The sequence below is a fragment of the Microtus oregoni genome, unplaced genomic scaffold (genome assembly GCF_018167655.1).
Source record: "Microtus oregoni isolate MIOR12 unplaced genomic scaffold, Mior012 000055F_ref0000237, whole genome shotgun sequence".
Classification (NCBI taxonomy): domain Eukaryota; kingdom Metazoa; phylum Chordata; class Mammalia; order Rodentia; family Cricetidae; genus Microtus; species Microtus oregoni.
In genome coordinates this window covers 5,907,426-5,918,194 of record NW_024543831.1, presented here as the reverse complement: position 1 = coordinate 5,918,194, position 10,769 = coordinate 5,907,426, and positions in this window count along the sequence as shown.

Genomic DNA, 10,769 nt, shown 5'->3' with positions numbered 1-10,769 from the left:
TAGTCCTTAAATTTTTATTACCAACTATTTAGGATAATAAGGAAATGCAGGTTAGTAGTCAATCACCTATTATAATTGAATTTATAGTCACATTAAATATGTTTTCAAGGTCAAACAAAGATATATATTAGGTAGACAGGTCATCTTCAAACACTTCAGAGATCTACAGACTATGGTATTTAAGGTGTTTTCATAACATAAGGCTTTTTATGATGGTGATATACATCTGCTTCTAGCAGCACCAATCTACTTCAGAGAAGATAATGGGCATTGAAGAAACTCCACATGGAGTTTACTTTACTTGTGGCAAAAATAAGCCACCAGGCAAGAAAATGCCCTTGCCTTGACTGCTGACAGTATCCTGTCCTAATTGGACAAGCAGGACACAAAGAAAGTGACTGCCAAACATTGTCAAGGCAAGGGAGAACAGCCCTTCAGAATACCCTGTTTCACAGAAAAGTCTGTCGAATATGCTAAGCCTGTCTACTGAAGGTGGGTGCCCCAATGTTTCAGAAGAACTTTGAGTGACAGTCCAGGCAGCTAGCTCTTTCTGTCATTTCTCACAATTTTTTGGGATTTGCTTCTGGCACTTCCTGTTTACTCAGTTAATGTTATTTCTTTCTTAGGTCTCTGAGGGAGTTGAAGACTAGATAGTTATAGTTTTCCTTGTTTACCAGATGCAGAAAGCAAGTTATGATAGAAAGAAAATTAGGTACAAGAATTTGGACTCACCAAGATAGATATGGAGTATTTTCTCTGAATTTGTCAGATGCAAATGAACTAGACATTGTTGATGTATTTATAGCCTATATATACTGTATATAGTTATTGTACTTATTGTATATAATTTTCTTAGATTATAACCTTTATTTTAGACAAAAAGGGAAATATAATATTTGTATTTTAATAAATGAAGCTTATCTGAAGATCAGTGCAAAACAGCCACACTAGTCAACCATACAAGCCAGGCAGTGGTGGCCCATACCTTTAATCCTAGCAGGTATATTAGTAAGCCATAGAGGCCAGGTAGTAGTGGTACAAGCCTTTAATCCCAGCACTAGAGAGGAATATAAAGAGGGATGTGACAGAAACTCGTTCTCTTTTTCAGTTTGAAGATTTAATAGAGGTAAGAACTCTCTAGTGGCTTGGCTGCTTTGCTTTTCTGGTCTTTGGGTTGAACCCCAATATCTGTCTCGGTTTTTATTATTCATGCTCCATCTGTTCTTAGTGATTTTACTCTTAAGAAGTCACTTAAGGAAATTGGAAGACTTTGAATCAAGAGCTGAAGAAGCAAGAATTAAGAGGTTAGTGTGGGGTAGGTATCTAGTTGACAGCTGTACATTGAAAGGGATTGGAGTGGACAGGCGGGTGTGGGTTCGTGCTGGGAAACCCCAAGAGCAAAAGAAGGGTGATGAGACATACTGAAGAGTAACATGACTTTCAAATAATTAAAAACATAGTATATAATAAAGTTTAGGGTCCAGTGATGGTGGTGTGCCAGGAATTAGAGGTCTTAAACCAGACCAATGACTCATGGTCAAAGAACATTTTCAAGGAAAGCTGAATGGATAAAAGGCACGCTGGGTGACATACCTCAGCTCCCACTTCCACTCAGACAAATGAAAGTGCAAGAGAAGTGGGAAAGATGGAGGAGCCAGTGAGGAGTGGGGCGTGACACATATCTTTAATCCCAGCACTCAGGGAGGCAGGAGGCAGGCAGATTTCTGAGTTTGAGGCCAGCCTGGTCTATAAGAGCTAGTTTCAGGTTAGTAAGAGCTAGTTCCAGGTTAGTCATGGCTCAGAGAAATCCTGTCTCGAAAAACAAAAAAACACACACACAAAAAAACAAAACATCAGCAACAACAAAAAAAGATGGAGGCGCCAAGAGGGCATTTTTTGTTCTGTTTTTATTGTTAGTTGGTGGGTTGATTGATTTGGTTTAATTTTTCTTTTTAACTTTAATTTTGCTGGAGCAGGGCACTGCAAGGGTGAAGAGCAGACACAGGAGGACTGGGGAATGAGCGGAATTGGGGCACATGATGTGAAGATTCCAAAGAAATTATGTTAAAAAAAAATAAAGTTTAGTGTCGCCAGGATGCCTTATCATTTATAAGCACCTGCCAAGGAGTCTGACAGCTTGAGTTCGATCCCCTGGCCCCACATGTTGAAGAGCCAACTCCTGAAGGCTGTCCTCTGACCTGCACATGAACATTATGGCAAGTGCTCAGACACAGGCTCACACACACAGCAAGCAAACACGTAAATGTGATGAATTCGATAGTTTAATGCTGCAGGTAGGAACTGCCTGTAATTCCAGTCTGAGAAGGTACTTGTAGGAGGATCTGGAGCTCACAGTCATCCTCCTTTACTCAGGAGATCTCATTTCAATAAATGAACAAGCATGATTTAAAAAATGGTGCATTGTTGGCTTGGGAGACCGAGGCAGGAGAGTCCACAAGTTAGGGGCCACACAGGGTCGCACAGTGGGACTTTCCCTCAAAAAGCCAAGATAAATAATTCAACGTAGGAGACAGAGACAGAGACCCACACGGGAGCACCGGACAGAAATCTCAAGGTCCAAATCAGGAGCAGAAGGAGACGGAGCACGAGCAAGGAACTCAGGACCACGAGGGGTGCACCCACACACTAAGACAATGGGGATGTTCTATTGGGATCTCACCAAGGCCAGCTGGCCTAGGTCTGAAAAAGCATGGGATAAATCCGGACTAGCTGAACATAGCGGACAATGAGGAATACTGAGAACTCAAGAACAATTGCAGTGGGTTTTTGATCCTACTGCACGTACTGGCTTTGTGGGAGCCTAGGCAGTTTGAATGCTCACCTTACGAGACCTGGATAGAGGTGGGCAGTCCTTGGGCTTCCCACAGGTCAGGGAACCCTGATTGCTCTTCGAGCAGATGAGGGGGGGGACTTGATCGGGGGAGGGGGAGGGAAATGGGAAGCGGTTGTGGGGACGAGGCAGAAATCCTTAATAAATAAATAAATTAAAAAAAAATTAAGAGGTGAAAAAAAAAATAATTCAACGTAGGTTGGTTGTAGTTTTCTCATGGCATAGAAAGTGTTGCTGCAAGCCGAAGGGCCTCCACAAGGTGGCGCTCTGACTACGTCTATCGCTGAGACTGGCTTCAGAGCACTTTATTCGTTTTCTCCTCACTCAGTCTGTAAGGGCCCTAACTAGAGGTCTGTCACACTCCAGCCATAGTCAGCCCCCCTATCATTAGTGCCAAGCCTTCCTCCTGGAGCAATGACAGTGTCAATTTCAGCAATGGCAACGAGGGAACAAATACAGCTGTTGTGCCTTTTAGAGTAATTGCTACAGGCCCTTTGGAGACAGCATTGTAATCACAGTGCTTATACAGACTTATACAATATTTCGGTTTCCTATTTTAAGCCCCGTTAGCATTCTGTGTCATAAACTTGTGAATCTAGTCAATTCATGGAAGTCTGGAGTGATCTGTCCACAATTTACAATGTGCTTGTCCCCTGGAAGGCACAAGGCTCCCTCTCTCTCTTTTTTTACTATCTTGCTGTCACTCTGTTACCTGTACTCAGGACAAAGGTCACTCTCTCTAAACAAAACAACAAAACAAAACACAAAGCAAAGTGCACACACACAACCAAAAAAAAAAGCCCTGAGGTCTCATATAACTTGCAATGGCCTCCAATTCTCTCTGTAGCTGTAGGTGGCTTTGAGTTCTTAATCCTCCTTCCTCTACTACCTCAGGGCTGGGTTTACTGTCTCGTGCTAAGAGGTTCTTAGCTTCTGTAGTGTCATGGATGGACCCCAGGGTTTATATGTGCTAGGCAATTACTCTACCTATTGAGTTATATCCCGCCCCCCTGCCCCCCCCCCCCCCCCGCTTCCTAGCCGCTGTCCCCACCCAAGATAGGGTCTTGCCTTCTGTTCTTAACATAGCCCAGGCTGTCCTTGAACTTGCTTTATAGACTAAACGCACCTCAAATTTTTAGTGATCCTTCCTTATTGGTCTCTCAAAGGCTGAGATTAGAGGTATATTGTCTCCAAGCCTGGGTACAAAGGCCACTTTCCTCTGCCCTGTCTGGCTTCTTCCTATCTACTTCTCCATCTTTTGGCTTTTGTGGAGGGCAGGGAAAGAGTTGGTTCAAGACAGGGTTTCTCTGTATAGCCCTGGCTGTCCTGGAACTTTCTCTGTAGACTGGGCTGGCCTTGATCTCAGAGATCCTCTTGCCTCTGCCTCCTGAGTGCTGGGATTAAAGAATTCTTCCCTAGCCACCACTGTCTGGCTAGGAAAGAATTCAGGACGGTGCTGCCTCTTCTCTAGTGGTCAGGAAAGAGCTCTGAAAGCTTCTTATCTTCAATCTCCACCCCAGGTCTCTGGTACTTTCTTACCTTTTCATTGTTTATGCCCAGCACACTTCTCAAGTAGAAAAGGAAGTACTGGGCAAGTAAACAAACCAGCTTCTAAATTGGGTGTCGTAGCTCAGGCCTGTAATCCTAGCACTCAGACTGTTAGGCAGGAGGATTGGCACATAGCCTTAGCTGACTCAGAACTCTTCTTGTAGACCAGGCTGGCCTTGAACGCACAGAGATTCATCTGGTTCTGCCTCTTGAGTGCTGGGATTAAAGGTGTGCGCCATCACTGCACAGCGTTCATTGCAAAGAGTCGTTGGTCTGGTTTGAGGCCTCTGGTTTCTGCTACACTATTGATGTTGGGCCCTTACTGGGATTCCTCTTGGCTCTCCTGTTGTTGTCCCGTGCCATGGAGGTCTTGCAACTTTGGGCCTGCAGGACCGACCCCTTCATATGCTCCAGCAGATAGATGGGGTGGATATTGAGGTGGGCCAATTCATAGCCCTGGTTCTGGGCCAGGGTTGTTAGAGGGTTGATCAGTCTGCCAGCTCTCCCGTCTTTGACACCAGGGTGAGATCTCCAGCCTTACCCTGGCTAGTTCACCCCTGGAAGCGATAAGCAAGGGGCAAAGCCAGTTTTCCTGCTTTTACAGCCTTGGGGTCTGCACTTCCACACCTACACCTTCAGGCCTAGCTCTATTATGTTGCCCATGAGAGGTATAAGGGCCACCCTCCCAGGTGCTGTAGCTAGTGAGGGGCAGAGCCAGCCCTCCTACCTATTATATACAGTGAGGGGGGAGGCATCTCTCCCCGCTCTCCACCTATGCCATTGTATGGCAGATGAGGGACACAGCCAGATCTCCATGCTCATGTTCTCCAGGTGGTTCACCTGCACCCTTGGCAATAGGGTGTTGCCCAGATGAGGTGCAGGGCTCACTCTTCTGAGTGCTGCAGCTGATAAGAGGGAGAGTCAGCTCACTCCTCTGTTGCAGGCAGTGAGGGGCAAGGGATAAGGAGGTATCTCTTCCCCACCCACACTGCCACATGACAGACTCGAGTAGTGAGGACAGCCCTCTCATGCTCACAGCTTTGAGGCTGGTTCACCAGACTGGCTCTATTGTGCTGCACAGGTGAGGTGTAGGGCCTGCTCTCCTGAGTGTTCACCTGCTTTCTTAACCCAGAACCACTAGCCCAGGGATGGTACCATCCATAATGTTCTGGACCCTCCCCCATCAATCACTAATTAAGAAAAATTTCCCAATTGATGTTCCCTTCTATCTGATGACTCTCCTGGGTCAAATTGACATAAAATTAGCCAGAACAACTACATAGTAAGTTCCATGCCAGCCTGGATCTAGGCCACAAAGTGAGACTTTGTCCCAGTGATAACAAAAACAGAATTCAAAATGGAATCAGCAAGAATGGGAAGGCAATAGGGGGATGAGTGTGATAAAAATATATACATATATAAAACTGTCCTAATAAAATCTGTTAATACATCCAGATAAGAAACTTTTTAAACATAGGGCTGGGACAATGGCTCACAAACACGAGGACCTGAATTCAAATCCCTAGCACTTGAAAACCAAATACGGCCAAACCAACTTATAATCCCTGTCCCAGGAATGTGGATCAAGGGGAAGATAATTTCTGGGGGCTTACTGGTCAGCCAGCCTCCCCTCCTCCCCAAAATAACCCATCTTCAGGTTCAGTGAGAGATACTATTTCAGGGGCATAAGGTGGAGTGCCAACACAGGACAGCAGTATCTTCCTCTGGCTTCTACACATCCACACATCTCTCTCTCTCTCTCTCTCTCTCTCTCTCTCCCTCTCTCTCTCTCTCTCCCTCCCTCTCCCCGCTCCCTCCCTCCCCATTCTCTCTATCAGTGTGGGAAACTCCTGGAAGTTTACTGACTTGGCTCCTCTGGCTGGTCAGCAGGTCTCAGGGCTCCTTTGCCTTCTCAGGGCTGGGACTGTGGGACTGCATAACTAGCCTGGCTTTTCACATGGGTTCTGGTGATTGAACTCAAGTCCTCAGTGCTTACCTGGTGTCCAAGTCGCAATTCTGTTGCTGGATGAGGCGTGATGACCACAGCCACTCTTATAAGAGAAAGCATTTAACTGGGGACTGGTTTACAACTACAGAGATTTAGTCCTTTATCATTATGGTGGGAACCATGGCAACATTCAGGCAGGCAGGAGCAGTAGTTGAGATCTGCATCCTGATCCATAAGCAAAGAGAGAGAGAGAGACTGGGCCTGCCATGGGTTTTTGAAGCCTCAAGGTTCACCCCCAGTGACACACTTTCTCCAACAAGGCCACACCCCTAATCCTTTTCAAATGATGCCACTTCCTGATGACTAGGCATTCTAATAGATGACTAGGCATTCTAATAGATGAGCCTGTGGGGCATTCCTACTCAAACCACCTGGCAGGCACTTTACTGACCACTCCTCAGCCCCCACCCCATGACACCCCTTTTTAAGATAGTCTTCCTGGGTAGCTCTGGTTTGCTATGAATTCACTACATAGCCCAGTCTGGCTTCAAATTCATGACAATCCTCCTGCCTCACCTTCCCAAGCAGCAGGGATTAATGATGTGAGTTACCACACTTGGCTCAGTTCCTTCTGTGTCGGGGGGGGGGGGTCTATCTTACTCCCAAGGACTTACAAAATTGTGGGCTGTGGACCCCCAAAGAGAGGCAGATCCACCTGTGCCTGCGCCTGTCTGTTCCCCTTTGCACTGCTTGCTTGCTGAACACGATAAACAGTAGCAGTCTGGTTCCAGCCCAAACGCCTCCCTGTGCTTTATGAGATGGTGGTAAAAAGATAGCATCTTTAGTGTGGGCCTGAGACCCTTTAAGTATGCTCTTTCTGTGTAAGCCAAAAATACCGTTTCTGTTCATTTGTTCACTTTTCCTTACTTCCATCCTTCTGAACATTTGCTGAGCATCCATTGGCTCTGTGCTGGAGTTATGGAGACAAACAGGACCACCTTCACAATATCCACAGTGTGATGGTTAGCTATAATTGTCAACTTGACACAACCTAGAATCAACTGGGAAGAGGGATTCAATTCGGAAAGGGATTGTCTATATTGGTTTGGCCTGTGGGTATGTCCTAAAAGACACCATAGCCTAGGTTGCCCTTTAACTCACTCTAATCTCAGGCAATAGTATCCCAAGGACTGTGCCTATCTACACAAGCCACTGGGATTGCCCATGTTAATTAACTGATCAATAAATAACCAGAAAATATGTTTTATTTAATGCAAGTTTTTATTTAGAGGGAAATCAAACAGCATAAGCTTGGATTTGAAGTGAGGCCTCAGTAGTTGAGTTGATATTTATTTCATGGAGTAATGAAACTTACATATGGGATGGGGACTGTGATATAACTCTGTTGGTAGAGTGCTTGCCGAGCACACACAAATCACGGAGTCCAGTCCCCAGCATCATCGAAAAACAGATGTGCTGGAGCACACCTGGGATCTCAGCATTCAGGAAACAGAGCCAAGAGGACCAAAGTCCAGTGCCATCCTCAGGCTGACTTGCACTCCACAGATCTTGTCTGAAGTAAAATAAACAAATCAATGAATGACAAATGGAAAGATAGTGTATGTCTGTAATCCAGGGATGCTGAAGCAGGAGGATCACTATGAGACAGTGCCTATAGACAGAGACTGTCTCAAAAGGCAAAGAAAAAGCAACAGCACAGAAAATAAATTGCAGGAAGGGATGTACTCAGTGGATACTGAGCTTGGTTAGAGCACTGATCTGTTCTCCTCCTCCATCCAGCCTCACCAGATGTGTTCAGAAACCTTGGTTCTCCTTGAATATGTACATCTGTCAAAATTTCTTGTCAATTTTAGCACAACTGCCAAGGGACTGAACAAAGAGAGTTAGCGATTAACTTCAAAGAACTTTGTTGGAGAGGAATAAAGATATTTAAGGCCTATTTTGTGAACTAATTGCATTTGCATATTTATGGGATTTACTGATATAGCAGTAATTAAAAACTATTTAGTAGTCTTAAAGGACACATAACTCAGTCGCCGTTTGCATAATAAACACTTCCTTATTATGTTTGCATAATAAGCCCTCTACCCCTGCTTCTTCCAGAAGAGGTTGGTCCATTTAAGAGGTGCCACATCTTACTTGGTGCAGGGGTGTCTGGGGTGGTGGAGAGGGGCTGCTGAAAGAATATTCTTGCAACTCTCTTAAAATGGGCCTGACCTGCTGTTAGAGAGTTGTAAGCACAAACCTCACTTGACAACTTGGTTTGCTTTGCCTAGGTGTTATTCCTGAGAAATGAGGATCCCGAGAAGAACACAGTGACACAGGCCTGTAGCATCAGCAGAGGGTGACGTAGGAGACACACACACACACCACACAACATATCACAACATACACACAACATACCACATTACAGCACTCACACACTACACACATAATACAACACACCACACACACAATGCATACATACAACACACAACATACAAACACACATAAAACAACACACATGAAGCATGAATGTCTAGCCCCTCATTACTCCAGCTTTACATCCTAAATAATACTGATTTGAGGGGATAGAGAGATGGCTCAGTTGCAAGAGTACTTGTTGCTCTTGCAGAGGACCCAGTTTCGGTCCCCAGTTCCCACAAGGTGGTTTACAACCATCCAGTTCCAGGAATCTAACCCCTTTTCTGGCCTCCGTGGGCACTAGGCATGCTTGTTGTTCACATACATACATACATACAGGCAAGACGTTCATATACAGAAAATAAAAAATAACCAAAAAATTTAAATATACTGATCTGCTTGAAAGACTTCGATGCCATTCAAGCTCATAGTTATGCTTCCTGTGAAGTGTCCTAAGAGGACCAGTGGAAGCCCTTGGTAGTAATAAGCTATCTGGCTGCAAAGAGAAGGGCTTAAGGAAAGCAAGAGGAGACAATTCTCATTAAAAACAAAAATTAAAGGATTGAGCTGCGTGTGGTTGTGCACACCTTTTATCTCAGCACTCAGAAGGCAGAGACAAGCTGATCTCTGTGAGCTGGAGGCTAGCTTGGTCTACATAATGAGTTCCAAGTCAACTAGAGCTATGTAGTAAGAACTGGTCTCAAAAAAAAAAAAAAAAGCTAAAGGTTTGGGAGAGAGATGATACTAATCTAGAATTCCTGAGTAAATTAACTAAATCCTGGCAGGAGAGTAACATGGAGGAGAGAGCTGAGTTAGTATGTGGCCTCATACTCCCCTAAAGACACGGTATTCACAGGAACTCCTGGCAGGATGCAACAGCCAAGCTGTACCAGGTAGCAGCAGCAGCAGACTGCTGTTAAAGCAGCTAATGAAGGTCGTAATGTACCTACATCACACATCATTAGCAATGGCCTTGCAGTGACAGATGGGCACACAAGAAAATGCAAAGTAAAAGGAGGGAAGATTGTTCCAGAAGGGTCTGACAGAATCATGGCTCACTAGAGCCTCTGGCAAGATACCATGTTCTCACCATCTCAATTCAAACCTCTGCACAGAGGGAGGCTTCTGAATCCTCCCGCAGGAAGGTGCTACCGACAGATGTGGTCCCTCTTATTCAGTCTCCTCAGAGGCAGAAGTAGGCTCTCAGAACTGGTGCAAGGGGCCAGGAATGGGCCTGGTCAACCCTTGGTGAGCTAATCTCTTGGAGTCCAGTGTACCAATGTCTGTAACAGGTACTTCTCAAACACAAAACCAAGAAAAACACACTTCGTAGATTTAACCTCCAGCAGGTTAAATTGTAATTTCCTTTCCTTCTGAATTATTCTCACATGTATAGGAAAATCAGAAGAACAGTGGAGACAGCTAGCTCTCTGTTCTCCTGCCTCCACCAACGCAACTCTTCCACAGCCAGCTGACTGCAGCCTTGACCGGCACGTGTATGGTTATTACACCAAAGACTATAGTCTGTTTGTTAGCGGGACAGGGGTGTCTGCTTCCTTTGTTTCATTTCCTATTTTTCAAGACAAGTTCTCATACAGCTCAAGCTGCCCAGGAACTTTGTGCGTAGCCAAGGCTGGACTTGAACTTTTGGTCCTGTTTCCTCTCAGATGCTGGGGTTTTAACTGTGAGCTGCTGCACTGGGCCTGACAAGGACATTGTGCCATTTATTTCTTCAAGTATGTGGAAATGGTGTCTGCACACTTGTGTGTACAGGTATGGAAATGACATCTGCACACTCGTGTGCACAAGTGTGGCCACGCCAGAGGGACTCCTGCTCTGTCAAGCCATGACTTACTCCCTGAGATAGGGTCTCTCACCGAAGCTGCAGCCGGAGAGGAGGGGAGGGTGGGATCAATCAAACAACCACAGCAACAAATCTTTGATCAGGGAGCCAGAAAGATGGGCCCATTGGGTAGAGGAGCTTCCTGCCAAGCCTGG